The sequence below is a fragment of the Zingiber officinale genome, chromosome 6B, assembly GCF_018446385.1.
Source record: "Zingiber officinale cultivar Zhangliang chromosome 6B, Zo_v1.1, whole genome shotgun sequence".
Classification (NCBI taxonomy): Eukaryota; Viridiplantae; Streptophyta; class Magnoliopsida; order Zingiberales; family Zingiberaceae; genus Zingiber; species Zingiber officinale.
The window spans coordinates 105,830,831-105,846,471 of NC_055996.1; positions in this window are offsets into that span (position 1 = coordinate 105,830,831).

Sequence of the window (15,641 nt, forward strand, 5' to 3'; positions counted from 1 at the left end):
ATTATATATTCCATATAAATAGGTTCGCTTTTCATGGGGTATTGCTTGCACTTTTTTTTCTTGTCCAGTGAACTTTCAGATTTGGTTGGGGCATGTTGGAAGTCAAATCTTGATGTGTAATATTCAGATCTAGTGGCTTGTCATTAGTGTCCGTGATCAATGTTTTAAAACAGAAATGGAAAATCAAGTGGCTTTGCTTGTTTATTAGTGTTGCCATGATTATCGTGTCAAATTTTTATTGATTCATATTGATGCGGTGATAGAAGGGGAGCCTTGGCGCAACGGTAAAGTTGTTGCCATGTGACCAAATGATCACGGGTTTGAATCATGGAAACAACCTCTTGCAAAAAGCAGGGTAAGGCTACGTACAATGAATCCTTTCTCGGGACCCTGTATGGCGGGAGCTTCGTGCACCGGGCTGTCTTTTTTTTTTTTTATTGATGCGGTGATAAAGAGGGGCCCACCAAGTGAGGGTCAAAAGCAGAGATAGCAGCTAACGTGGAGGTCAAAGTCAGGGCGGTCAACGCTAGAGAATCAACGGGCTCACCAAAGGTGGGCCGAGCAATAGAGGTCTACTGTAGTTGCCGATCGGCGAATGACTAGTCCGAGCAGAACTCCCGTACAACCAAGAGCACTACGGCAAGAACATTAGGTGTTCATCACGGAGTTGAGGAGCGTTAAGGAGATCGGAGCGCTCTCCCGATCGGGCGGAAACAATCTACCGAACCAAGTCATTGTAGGTCTATCGAGCAGGGATCCCCGACCGAGCGACTCCCCCACTCAGCCAAGCAGTGGGACCCCTCTCATATCTATTTATATCCCTTTGGGAGATAATGTCACTGACAACGAAGGCATGGTCAATAGGCGGATCGTACCATAGAAGCTTCTATTGTCTTGTCAGGGATTTGCGTGCCCTGTTAAGATATGGTGTCAGAGCCACTTTTTTTGACATGTTCTTTCATAGGACAATTTGGAGAACGTGCTCATGCCTTGAGGAGTATGCACGTTGCCCACTAGGGCGTTATATAAAGGGAGGTCCATGCATCGGCGGAGGTTCGCGTTATTCACTATTCACACCTATGCGTATTGTTGCTCCGCTTCCTTCCATTTTTCCGATGACTAACTTGAGCGTCGGAGGACTAATGCTGGGGATCCCTTCCTGGTTCGGCACCGACGTTTCTTGTGTTGCAGAGTGGAGGGAGGTCTACAAGCGGTCAAACAGAAGCCACATCCTCAACTAGTTTTCTTCACGATTTTCGGGCAGGATCATATTGGCGCCGTCTGTGGGAACGTAGCCTGTATCTGAAACGCGAAGATGGAGGACGTTGAACAACTCACGACGGTGACATTGACGAAGGAGGAATTAGATATGCTGATACAAGTCCGAGCAGCAAAAATGGTGGAGCAACAACAACAATAGACATTGGTTGAGCGCCGGTACATGAGCCTGTGGCATCAACAGCGGGTCAGCAAGCCGGATATAGACCGAGCGGAACATGTATCTATTCGGGGGCAGAATAAGAAGCCTACTGGCATATATGGGGATGCGCCCAATGCGCTGATCCCCTTTTATCGCGCGTTGTTCTAGATTCCATCAGAGGAACCGTGCCGAGCGGACAGGGAACCAGGATCCTCTTCGGACGATGCGTCTGTTCGGGACACAAGGAAAGGGAAAGCACTAAGAAATGATGATTCGCCCTAACGGATTAACCGATAGTTCTCTCAAAGGATCTTGGAAGTTGGACGACCCCCTGCCCCAACATTACACACCACTGATAATCGGGGAATATAATGGAACGACCAATCCAGACGACCACTTGGCCAAGTTCGATAACACAGCTACACTCCATTAGTACACTGACGGAGTGAAGTGCTGAGTCTTCCTCACCACCCTTTCAGGATCAGCGTAACGCTGGTTCAAACGTCTGCCGATCTGAACAATTCACAGTTTCAAATATTTTCGAACGGTATTCTTGCACCACTTCGTCTCGCCGCTACCAGAAGACAAGTGTTAATCTATTCACGTTGAAATAGGGGCCCAAGGAGGCACTGAGGGCTTACAATAAGCAGTTCAACCAAGTGACCATGGATATTCCATCGGTCTTCTCGGAGATATTGGTAAATGCCTTCGCTTAGGGGCTTACCGAAGGGGAATTCTTTCGTTCCCTCATCCGGAAGCTGCCAAAAGACTTCAACCACCTACTCAGACGGGCCACTGAATACATAAATGTGGAGGAAGCCCAAGTGACGTGGAGGAAGGAAGCACCGGCTGAGCATACTGCTCCCTGGAACAACGGCCTACCACCAATCATCAACCACCCAAGGGCCCTTGATCGGGAGTAGCGCAGCCGCACTCGGAGCCTAGAACACATGCCATGCAGCATGTAGCAGCAGGTCATCCGAAAGTTGCGAACGACAAGTCATGGATGCCGTTGTTTTGCTCCTTCCATCAGTCGACGACGCACAATATGCGTGACTGCTACGACCTGACGTCAATTTCAAGCAAACCGGCTCCTTGAGGATATCGTCGTCGGTCACCATCTCTCGATCGGCATCATCGTCGCCAATCAGCCAGGCGGAGGGATGAAGAGAGAACGGTGGCCGAACAACGCCATCATCAGCCTCAAAGGAGAAATAACACAAGTCCTGCCCAAACTTCTGCTGAGTGGAATAGACCTTCGGCTCGAGAGGAGGAAACCCGGAGCAATGCCGCTCAGGGTGAAATTGGAATGATCGCCGATGGGCTGACCGATGATGATTCTGTTGGTGCAGCGGAGACCGGCAAGAGGGGGGTGAATTGCCTGCGAATAAAAACTAAATCCTCCTCAAGGCTTTCAACTTAAATAATAAAGCAACAGTTATGAAATTCAACAGAACTAAAATAAACAGAAATAGAAGACTCAGCTATTTACTTGGTTACAACCAAGAAAATTGTTAATCCAAGGCAGTAAGAGAGTGCACTAAAAGAAGTCTCCTTCTCTGAAGGCGGAGTAGTCTTTTACACTTGAAGAGCACATAATTGTTGCTTAGAAAATGAGAGTACAGGAGTTGTATTTCGAAATCGTTCGGATTCGTTGATCTTTACAGCTGCTCGAGACCCTCTTTATATAGGGGTTCTAGAGCTTATCGGATGACTTGATCTTCGAGATCAGGTTTTGACTCGAGAGGGATCGGTCGACCGATCCCCAGGTTCGGTCGACCGAACCTGCTGTACCTGCCCAGTCTTCTGTCCAGGTGCAGTCTCCGTGGATCGAGCTTAGGTTCGGTCGACCGATCGGCCAACGGTCTCCAACTGAGTTGGCCCGATCAAACTGTCCTGCTTGCATCTTCAGCTGGACAACTTCGATTGTGTTGATTATCGAGCAGTTGCTGATCCCCTCGTCATTCTTTGCGGTTGGCTTTGGTTAATGATCTATCATCCGGTCTCGATCAATGGGTGGATCGATCAACATGCTGATTTGACTTCGATTGCTTTCATGTTTTCATCACGATCATGTCTTGGTCAGTTTATGTTCTCGGAATTCTAGTTTTTGTTACAAGTTGGGCGTTCTTCTCGTTCCAGATACTCTCTCGTCCCCGGACGCCAGAACCGTCGGCTCCTTCCGTCTTAGTCCTTCTACCATTGCGTCTTCGCTCGACTTCACCGTGCTCTAAGTTCCTGCGTACTCGGACAGGGGGTGCGTAACAGGACCTAACTAACGGTTGATCGCAGAAATTACCGGTCCAGATCTCCCTTTTTTGATGTGCATCAACCCAAGTTCAAGTTAGGGTAAAACAGATATAATAAGTAATTTTAAAGAAAAATTACTAAACTAGCATATTAAGCATAAGTTTTGCAATAAGTAAAATTGCAACAATTTTTAGAAAGAATATTAAAAATTTAAACCTTCCTAACTCCTCTCCTAACTCCCCCTAAATTTGTACTTTTCTTTATTCTCCCCCTTTGATCACAGCAAAAACGGGGGCAAACAAGTTACAGAAGTTGAAGTAGGTTTTAACTTAAAAAAACTTTCTAAGTAAAAAAAATTTCTAAGTTAAGATTAATTTTTCAGAATTTTCAAAGGAAAACTTTTAAGTTAACATTTCAAGAAACAATTTTTCTAGAAAAAAATATTTAAAGAGTTCCTAAGGATGTGTTTAAAAACTTTTTAAAACATTGTTTAATTCTAATATTAATGCTTTTATCATAAGGTTAATTAAACATTTTTATTTCGATATTTCGGCTTCCAGGTCGTGACGAGGCACTAGGCCTTCTTGGTTATTGGAGCAACAACCACTTTCTTAGACAAAGCTTCCATAAAGAAACTCAAAGTTTAATTTTATCATGTAAAATTAATCAAGTATAGATTTTGGAACCAGTAAAGGTTCCTTCCTACGGGATTCTTTAAAAATATAGAGGGTATATAACTTTTAGGAATTTTCCTAAGTTGACCCTGGTGTTGTTTAATGTACCAATTCAATTTTCCATAAATTCTAACTTTTGATTTTGGAAATCTATTTAAGCATGCATCAGTTTTTAATTTTTCAATTTCTAATTTTAAATTATCATTTTCTGATTTTAGACGATCATACATTTCTAATGGGCATGCTCTTGCTAGGTTCAACTTTAGTTCAGCAATCTCTTTTTCTAATTGATCTAACTCTCTAGAAAGAGACTTGATAAATTTAAAAGATTGAGTTGGGGTTAGATTGCGTACCTTACTTACCTGTTCTGGTGACGCTCCCCCTTCACTGCTGCTTGCTTCTTCTGATGTTCCTCCCCCTTCATCAATGCTCATTTCTGAGCTAGATGTTTCTTCTAGCTGATGGTTGGCTATCAGTGCTAGTCCCGAGAATTCTTCGACTTCTGACTCGGAGGATGAAGAGTCGTCCCATGTCGCCTTCAGATTTTTGTGCTTGGAGGAATCTGGTTTCTTGTACTTGGTCTTTGTCTTCTCTTTTTGCTTGCTCTTCAATTTCGGGCAGTCATCCTTGATATGCCCTTCTTCGTTGCAGTTGTAGCAACGAATCGTTCTTCTTTTTTTCTCATGCCTCTGCGATCTAAATTTGTTAGATTTAAAAAATTTATTGAAGCGTCTTACCAGTAGTGCCGCTTCTGATTCGTCGACCGAGGCTTCGGAGTCAGAACTGTTGATTTTTGCCTTTAAGGCAATGTTATGGCTGGTCTTCTCTACTCCATTGAGCTCTGAAACTCGAGATTCGTGAAGTTCAAAAGTGGAAAATAATTGTTTTAAACTACTTACATCGAGGTCCTTAGAGATGTAGTACGCATCTACTAAGGAGGCCCACTCTGGAGTTCTGGGGAAGGCGTTGAGCGCATACCGGATAGAGTCACGGTTCGTTACCTCTTCTCCAAGATTAGTTATTGCGTGATCAGCTCTTTGATCCTTGGGAGTTGCGCTATCTTCTCCATTTTCAAGTCGGAGGTTGGTAAGTTGACTTATTAGGAGATCTCTTCTAGCTAGTTTTGCTTCAAAGGTGTCTTCATATAATTCTAAGAATTTCTCCCAGAGATCCTTGACAGAGTTATAGGCGCTGATTTTATTGAATTCCTGAGCCGGTAGTATGCTCAGAAGATGGAACTCGGCCTTATCGTTGGCCATGAAGTCGATCTGTTGCTTTTGTTCCATTGGTGTTCTTCCTTCTCTTCTTTATTCTCGTCCTTATGTGCTTCAAAATCATATTTCATACTCATTAATATATTGAAATCAATTTTGAAAATACCTCCATTTGATATTTCAAAGTGTGAACTCCCCCTCAAACTTTGGTGGGTAAATGTCTTATCCAACCATCTTCCTTAATGCTTTAGTTGGTGATTAGTCCTTCTAGGATGGTTGGACTGTAATACCACTTGTTAGGATTGGTGGACCAGTAAAAGGGAGATGAATAGCCTACAATTTAATATTCAAATCTCTTGCTAACTTACTTTTAGCAAGGACACACTAATTAAGTAATAACAAAAATAACATAAAAATAAAGGAAGAGACTCATAGAATTTATTCGAACGATGAAGGTACTAAAGAAGTCTCCTTCTCTGAAGGCGGAGTAGTCTTTTACACTTGAAGAGCCAGAACTGTTGCTTAGAAAATGAAATACAGGAGTTGTATTTGAAATCGTTCGGATTCGTTGATCCTCTTTGCTCGAGACCCTCTTTATATAGGGGTTCTAGAGCTTATCGGATGACCTGATCTTGAGGATCGGGTTTGACTCGAGAGGATCGGTCGACCGATCCCGGTTGATCGGCCACTTTCTTTTACTGCCAATCTTACGCCGGTGCGGTCTCGGTGGATCGAGCTTAGGTTCGGTCGATCCTTTGTTCGATCGAGTCGACCAGCGGTCTCGGTGAGTTGGCCCGTCAAGCGCTCGACTTGGTCTGGATAAACTTCGGGTTGATCGACCGTCGGATCCTGACGATCGACTTACGGCGTGGCATTCGGCGTGGCTCTGCGGTTGGCTTTGGTTAATGAAGGTTGATCGGCCGATCGATAGGTTCGATCGGCCGAGGCGTTGTTAATCGACTCAGGTTGACTTGCTCGGTTCGCTCCTTGGTGATTACGGCCCGCAAATAGGGCTCACAAGACGATTCGGCCTTCTCCTCGGCGGGGCTTCGTCAAACTTCGTCCCTCGAGCATGGCGCGTTCTTCTCGCTCACGGAGTACTCTTCATGACTCTCTCGTCGCCGGACGCCCAGGTCGGCTCCTTCCGTGCGTCCTTCTCATTGTTGCGTCTTCCGCTCGACTTCCTGTGCTCCTAAGTTCCTGCACACTCAGACACAGGGGTCAGACAAAACGCAGGACCTAACTAACTTGGTTGATCACATCAAAACTACCACGGGGTCCAACAGATTCCAACCCAACGAGAAAGTCGCACGCCCGACGGTTGGAGATACATGCTATTGGATGTAGCAAGGAGAAGGCTGAGGGACCTGATATCAGCTTCGGCCCCCAAGACTTAGAGGGAGTGGAGATCCTTCATGACGGCGCCTTGATCATTCGGATGATAATAGCTAACTATACCATTTACCGAACTTTTGTTGATATAGGTAGCTGAATATTATCTTTAAGAAGACATTTGATTAGCTGCAAATCGACCGGAGTGAATTGCAGCCCATGACGACCCTGCTTTACGGGTTCACAGGCAATGAAGTATTGTTTATCGGTCAGACTCGACTGGCCATATCACTCGGAGAGGAACCTCTCAAGAGGATCAGGACTACAAATTTTATTGTGGTTGATGCGCCGTCCGCCTACAATGTCATATTGGGCCGACCGACCTTTAAAGAGTTTCGAGCGGTAGTGTCCACCTTCTGCTAGAATATCAAGTTTTCGGTAGACAAGGAGGTAGGCGAAGTTAAAGGCGACCAATTGGTCGCTCGACGATGCTACGTCTAGATGATCAAATCCGAAGCAAGGGTAAATGATCAAATACGAAGCAAGGGGCCATGCGGAAGATCCCGCGCTTGGAAGTAAACACCATCGTGGCAGAACCTCCCGCGCTGGTCTATGAGGAAAAGGAGGAGGTTCAGATCCATCATAGCTTGTCGGCAGCCACTACATTTATCGTCGCCAACCTGACGGAGAAGGCAGAGCTGGTCGCCTGCCTTAGGCGAAACCATGATGTGTTCGCCTGGTCAACACACGAGCTCTTGGGCATTTCGTCAAGCGTGGCTCAACACGAGCTTCATGTCCGATCGGATGCTCGGCCGATGAAACAGATGAAGAGGGACTTCAGTGCGGAACATAACCAAATCATCTGAGCGGAGATAGAGAAGTTGCTGGAAGTCGACCACATTTGCAAGGTGTAATTTCCGAGCTGGCTTGCCAACGTCGTGCTAGTCTCCAAGCCGGACAACAAGTGACGAGTCTGCATCGACTTTCGTGATTTGAACAAGGCATGCCCAAAAGACTTTTATCCCTGCCCCGGATAGACCAAATTGTGGATTCCACAATGGGTTGCGAGCTGATTTGCATGCTGACGCATACCAAGGTTACTACCAAGTATCGCTTGCCTAGAGAGATCAAGAGAAGGTGAGCTTCATCACCGCCAAAGGGACGTATTGCTACAATGTCATGCCGTTCGGACTAAAGAACGCCGACACCACTTATCAAAGGTTGATGAACAGGGTGTTCTGACGGCAGATCGGCCGTAACATGAAGATTTATGTCGACGATATCTTAATAAAATCCCTTCGAGCATACCTTTGCGCAGATATCGAAAAAACATGCCGAACTTTGAGGGCGTATGGAATCAAGCTGAATCCAAACAAGTGTCTGTTTGGAGCAAAGAGTGACCGCTTCTTAGGCTATATCGTCACTGAACGGAGGATCGAGGTGAATCCGAGCAAGGTGAAGGCGTTGCAAGATATGCCCCCACCCCACAACTTGAAGGAGGCCCAACGGCTGATCGAACAGATCACGGCATTATCGAGATTTATCTCCAAATCGTCCGACCGGAGTCACCCGTTCTTTAAGATATTGCGCTGAGCGACGAAGTTTCAGTAGGACACGGAGTGCGACAAGGTGCTGGAAGAGCTTAAGGAGTACCTTACCTCCTTACCTGTATTGGCGAAACCCAACGTCGGCGAGCCGTTCTGGATTTATTTGTCATTCACAGAATATGCGGTTGACTCGACGTTGGTGCGACAGAACGGTTCTGAGCAACAGTCAGTGTATTTTTTAAGTCATATATTAAAATATGCAGAATCCAGCTACACCATTCTCGAAAAATTGGCATACACACTAGTACTTGCCGCTCGGAGACTTCGGCCGTATTTCTATCACATCCGATCGTGATGATGACCAACAACACACTAGGAAGAGTCCTCCTTAACCTAGAATCATCCAGACGACTAATCAAATGGACCACCAAGCTGAGCAAATTTGACATACAATATCAACACTGGATGACGATCAAGACCCATGTCTTAGCTGATTTTGTCACTGAGGACCAGAATACTGAGCCGGACGCGGCTTGGAAGATATATGTAGACGGCTCATCCACTCGGTAAGGCAACGAGATCGACGTTCTTTTGATTTCGCCACGAGAAGATAGGATGCAGTTTCCGTGCGGTTGGATTATCGAACTATAAATAACGAAGCTGAGTATGAGTCCTTGATAGCTGGTTTACAGGAGGCTCGACATGTACGAGCTACGAGAGTCCTCATCCACTCGGATTCTCAGCTAGCGGCTCAATAACTATTAGATATGTTTGAGATAAGTAACGCTTGGCTCAAGCTATACGCCGAAGCTTTTGAAAAGTTGAAGGCTAGTTTTTAAGAAGTGGTTATCCAGAAGATCCTCCGATCGGACAACCAGACCATTGACGAGCTGGCTAAGTTACCAAGTTCATTATCACCGATTGTGATAGATCAGCCGGTCGAACAAGTCTCACTGGTGGCGCACATCGATAGGATGGACAGAATAAACTTTCCAAGCGGCTGGAGGACACCACTGACAGAGTTCCTCCGATCGTGCATTATACCAGTCGATCAGGAGGAAGCTCGCTTGTTGAAAAAGAGGGTCGGACGGTTTACCATGATCAGGGATCAGCTATATAAAAGAGCTTTCTTAAGGTCATTGCTCAAGTGTGTCGGATTGGAGGACGTTGAACACATCTTGCAAGAGGTTCATTAGAGCTCCTGCGGAAGTCACTCGGGCGACAGACCACTGGCTTGAAAGATCCTGTTGGCAGGATACTTTTGGCCTACATTGCAAGATGACGTCACTCGGATAGTGGCCACTTGCTTGTCATATCAAAAGTATCATAACATTCCGCACCGACCCACCAAGAAGATGAAAGTGTTCACGGTGTCTTGTCCGGTCGACCTGTGACATATACATCGTTGGACCATTTCCAATGACAACCGGTCAACAAAGATTCTTACTCGTCGCAGTAGATTATTTATCAAAGTGGGTGGAGGCTGAGCCGCTAACCAAGATAACCAAGCATATTGTCATCAAATTTATATGACAAAATATCTTATGTCGGTTCGGCATCTCTCGCCGGCTCGTCTCACGGAAGATAGTTCGTAGGATGAAAGCTCAAGGAGTGGTGCGAAGGCTATGACATTGCGAAGGCGTTCACCTCAGTGGCCAACCCCTAGAGCAATGACCACACGGAAGTCACCAACAGGAAATCCTCAGAGGGATACGGGCTCGACTCGACCATGCTCGCACCGCACCAAGAGAGGTGACCGGTGTCACCCCGTTCCATCTGGTGTATGGAGGTGAAGTAGTGGTTCCAATGGAAATGGGAGTAGAGTCCGACCGTGTGCAGCTCTATGACGATGGAAACGTCGAACGTAGACTCATGGAGCTCGACTTAGTAGATGAAGCACGGGATAAGGTCGCCGTCCGGCTCATGGCGTACAGGCAGCGCATGAAGCAGAACTACAACCGGAGGGTAAGCCTGAGATCGTTACAGGTCGGCGACTTGGTATGGAAAAGGGTGAAGTCGGTCGGCGATGTTACCAAGCAAGAAGCCCCCCGTGGGGAGGACCCTACAGAGTAATTTAGAAGCTCCGCTCGGGAGCCTACTACTTGCAGGACGAAGACAGGAGAAGGCTCGAGCATCCCTAGAGCGCAAATCATCTCCAGCCCTATAGGGCCGGGTGAGAGGTGCGTGGTTAAATCCAGATACACTTGTATGAATGTATGTCCGCAGGGAAATAATGAATAAAGATCCTAAGTGTTCCAGACTATTGTGCCGTTCAACCAAGTTAAAAGTCGAGTGACGACTATAAATCCATATCTACGCAATCAACAGTCGAGTGACGACTATAAACCCATGTCTACGCAATTAACAGTCAAGTGACGACTATAAACCTTAGTCTATGTCAACAGTCAAGCAACAATTATAAATCCTAGTCTACGCAATTAAAAGTCGAGCAGCGACTATAAATCTTGGTCTACGCAATCAACAGTTGAGCGACGACTATAAATCCTAGTCTAGTTAACAATCGAGCGACGACTATAAACCCTAGTCTACGTCAACAGTCGAGCGACAACTATAAACCCTGGTCTACGCAATCAACAATCGAGCGACGACTATAAACTCCTGTTGACGAAGCAACAGTCGATCGACGGCTATAAACCCTTTTGTCTACGACAACAGCCGAGCGGCGACTATAAACTTGAGATCAAAACTAATGATAAGTCATGTGACGACTATAAACATTGGTCCTAGTGCCGATTGGCAGGAAAGATTTTCGCTAACAAAAATAAAGAGGTTGTTCGACAAACACCGAAACAAGCGGTCGGACGGCTCGCCAACTAGTTACATTGACGAGCGAAGGTGCAAGAATGCATACTTAGAAAATTTTCACAAAACGCTATAAGGTGGTCAAGACGCTAGATAGCCCCATTGGGCGGAACGGCGATGCATGGAGGAATACTTACAAAATTTAACAAAAGGAGGAGGCGTTGAATGAACGTTCATTCATTGGCACTTAGAAAAATTTTTACAACACATCTGGAGAGAGTACAAAAGGTGACATGCGAAATAGAGAGGAGGATTACTCGAGATAGTCAAGCACGTCGTTTGGCAACGACTCAGTCAGTTTTTCTCTGTTTATGATCTTGTTGCTCATCACGAGAAGGAGATAGTCGCCATCCTTCAACTATTGAAGGGTTCCATCGGTGCCAAAATTGAAGAGGCAAAGTGCCCGATCAGTGAGTTGGTCATTGAAGGGGTCCGAACGGAGATAATCACGCTTGAAAACTTCAAACCGGTCGTGCTCTGCATCTTGGTAAATTTTGAAGGCCGCTCGGGACGCCTCCAACTCGGCTTTCAGCGCATCCTTGGCGTCGAGCTGAAGCTTAGTAGCCACTTGCTCTTTCGATCGACTCTCCCGCTCGGTGACCAGAGCGGCCTCAGCATCCTTCAGACTTTGCGCCAAGACCCTAGTCTCTTTTTCTTTAATCTCCAAGTCCTCTATGGCGCGAAGCTTTCGGGTATTAGCGGAGTTGATTTTGGACTAAAGTTGTAGCCTGCTTATTGAGCCGCTCGATTCGCGAGGCCTGCTCGGCACTCTTGTTCCGCTAAGCTTGAAGTTGTTCAGAGCTCTTCTCCAGATCGGCCTTCAGTTGGGCCACCTCGCCAGTTAGCTGCTCCAAACGTGCCCAGGAAGCCTCTGATGGGCCACTCGGAGTGCGCAGCTATTGGACTTCGTGCTCCAAAAAGGCTAGTCTCTAGCACATGGCCAGATTCTTGACCCAAAATTGTAGAAAAAATAAGTTAGTAAATGCTGATTGGGAAATAAACAGGTGAGCATAAGGGTAACATACTTACCCTAGTAGCCTTCTGGGTATGGCTATCCGCGAGCTCTTCCGGGGAGATGGTCGCCGCGCGGGTCCTAGCATCGACCCATATTTGTGCCAGCAGACCTTGGATTCGAATATGGTATTCGAGGGATGATGGCCATTATATGCCTCTGGCTACTCAGACTAGAAGGCTCGAAAGTCGCTTGGCCCGTGGATTTGGGCATCAGGGATGGCCGGATAGTAGATAACCTGTGCGGCTGGGAAAGAGGAGTAGCGGCGCGCAAATGGTCTCCAACGTCAACCCGGACAGAGAAGGTGTTCGGTCGGATGATACAGATGTAGGAATCGGGACGGGAGTAGCGGCGTGCATATGGTCTCCGATGTCAACTCGGACAGAGAAGGTGTCTGGTCGGATGATACAGATGTAGGAATCGGGACGACCGTCGGCTCGAGAAAGGTGGGTGATGAAGTCTCACCCCGCTCAAAGGAGGGGCGTGAACCGGTACGGGCGGGGGGCTTGCAAGGCGGAAGTGGTTGATCGGGAAGAAGCTTCCCCGCGGTGCCTCTTGCGTCGTATTAGAGGTTCGCTAGAGGTGGTCGACTTTGAGGGCACCACGATCGGTAGCATCGAAGGCCGATCAGGAGAGAGGTCAGCTGTAGCAGTCGCGACATCGCTAGCTGCTGTCTGACTTGCTCCAGCCTTGCTGGCCGACACGTGGATCCCTCTAACTTCGTCGGTCGGGTCATTGGATTGCTCGACCTGCTACAGGTCGCGACTCTGCAACTCGGCAATGCCTGCGGCGTTAATCTTTGCATCCACGAGCCTGCTCTTGCCGCCGACGTGCCCTCAGCATGATTTGTTGAACTACAAAAAGGAGGAAAAATTAGTTAGATTCAAAGATAAGGATAAGACAGAGCATACCTAAGGTCATGGGCAGTCGCGTGCGGATCAGCTCAACCCGAGCACGTAAAGGACACTCTCCAGCAGTAACCGGTCGATGTGATACTTCTGATTGGCCAAATTGGAGGATGCTTGGAGATAGTCCGATCGGCTTCGGTATTTCCCGAGCGACGGAGACTGCATTACTTCCATCTGCTAGCCGGTTGGGAAGTCTAGCCGAGGGGGAAAGCGAACGAAAAAATAGTGCTCTTTCCGGTACTTATTGGAGGTCGGCATTTTGTCAAAAAAGACAGAACTCACTCGGGCTTGAAATAAAAAGGTCCTGGCTCGGACAATTTGGGATAGTAAAAATAGTAGAATACTCGGGAGACTAAGGGAATGTCGTGCAGACGAAATAGCACGACCACCCTGCACAGCAACCTAAAAGAATTGGGCACCAATTGGTGCATGGATATATGGAAGTATTTACACACGGTCGAGAAGAAAGGTTGAATGGAAAATCGAAGACCAGCGCAAAATTGGTCCTTAAAGAAGGGTAGGAAGCCGGCGGGAGGTTCATGGGGCCAATCGTAGGTAGAGGGGATGAGAATCTGATAGTCGGAGGGGAAATGGTAGGTGAGTATCATCTGGTCAATCTCATCCCCGTTAAACCTAGTTCCGGTGGAAGTGTACCAAAGCCCAGGAATGGACGGAGGAGGTTGAGGGGAGACAACTATAAGAAATCGAAAAAGAAGCGAAGCGCGGATTTAGTAAAGGAAAGAAAGGAGAGGCTTTGAGAAAGTTCGCTGGTGAAGATAAGGAGGAGGAGAAGCCTCATAGAACGTGCTCGAGATCGAAAATGCGAGGAAGTGTAAAGACGACGGCGAATAAATAAGGGGCTTATAAAGTCCAGCGAATGATCACTCCGAGCCGTCCGATCAAGGGTTACGAAAAACAAGGACATGATCTGGCTGTGGAATTTGAAAAGACGTCTGTCACACCATCAGCGGATATCTGCTTGTCACATCAAACGTGTGGCGACAGAGAGTGGGACACGTGGCAGTCAGCTACGGGAAGACATTAATGAGGCTTCATTAAAAGGCATGGGCAGTGCGCACATCCATAATGACTAGGGATTTGCACGGTCTCCCAGAAATGGAGATGTCGTCAATAATTATTATAAGGCGCTCGTCCAAAAAAGCGACGATATGTGAAAAAATCGCTAAGTGTTGCCGTCAATCACCTCGATCGACACAGATTTCTGACTATATGATAGTCGAGCGACGGTTTAAAACCCAGGCTTGTGAAGTTAGATCCGAGCGTCAGCTACACACTCAGGTCAGTAAGACGAAAGTAGAACGGTGGCTAAGAAGACTATAATCCGATCGGAAGCTCGAGAACAGAGAATGCCTGATCAAGAGGTTACCAAAGATACTACGAGTCTAGTCAGTCGGACTTACAACATCCTTCGACTAGACTTGAGGGAAAGGCTTGTGATGCGGTGATAAAGGGGGGCCCACCAAGTGAGGGTCAAAGGCGAGGATAGCAGCCAATGTGGAGATCAAAGTCAAGGTGGTCAACGCTAGAGAACCAACAAACTCACCAAAGGTGGGCCGAGCAGCGAAGGTCTACTGCAGTTGTTGATCGATGAATGGTTGGTCCGAGCCGAACGCCCATACAATCAAGAGCACTACGGTAAGAACATCAGGTGCTCATCACGGAGTGGAGAGTTAAGGTGACTTGCCCGGTCGGGCGGAAATAATCTATCGAACCAAGTCATTGCAGGGAAGTAGCAGAGGTCTACTGAGCAAGGATCCCCGACCGAGTGGCTCCCCCGCTTGGCCAAGCAGTGGGACCCCTCCCATATCCATTGATATCCCTTTGGGAGATAATGTCGCTGACAACGAGGCATGGTCAACAGGCGGATCGTACAATAGAAACTTCTATTATCTTGTCAGGATTTATGTGTCCTGTTAAGGTATGATGTTATATCTTTTCATAGGACAATTTGAAGAACGTGCTAGTGTCTTGAGGAGCGTGCATGTCGCCCGCTGGGGCGCTATATAACCATGCACCGGCGGAGGTACGCGTTATTCACTATTCACGCCTGTGCTTACTGTTGCTCCGCTTCCTTCCATTTTTCCGATGACTGAATTGCGCATCGGAGGGTCAACGCCGAGGATCCCTTCCTTGACTCGGCACTGACGTTTCTTTTGTTGCAAAGCGGAGGGAGGTCTAGAAACGGTCAACCCAGAAACCACATTCCCAACCAATTTTCTTCATGATTTTTGGACGGGATCACATATAATGCTGAATAAGGATGAATTGCTCAATATGGTACTGAATCACACTATGAGTTCTTATAGTTGGATCATGTCTTCATATAAATAATACATATAACAAGATGCATGAGTAACAATTGTGGAAGCACCACAGCAGTGAACTAAAATTGTAAATTGAATGCCAAGTGGTTGTGAGTTGTAGGACCACATAGAGTGTT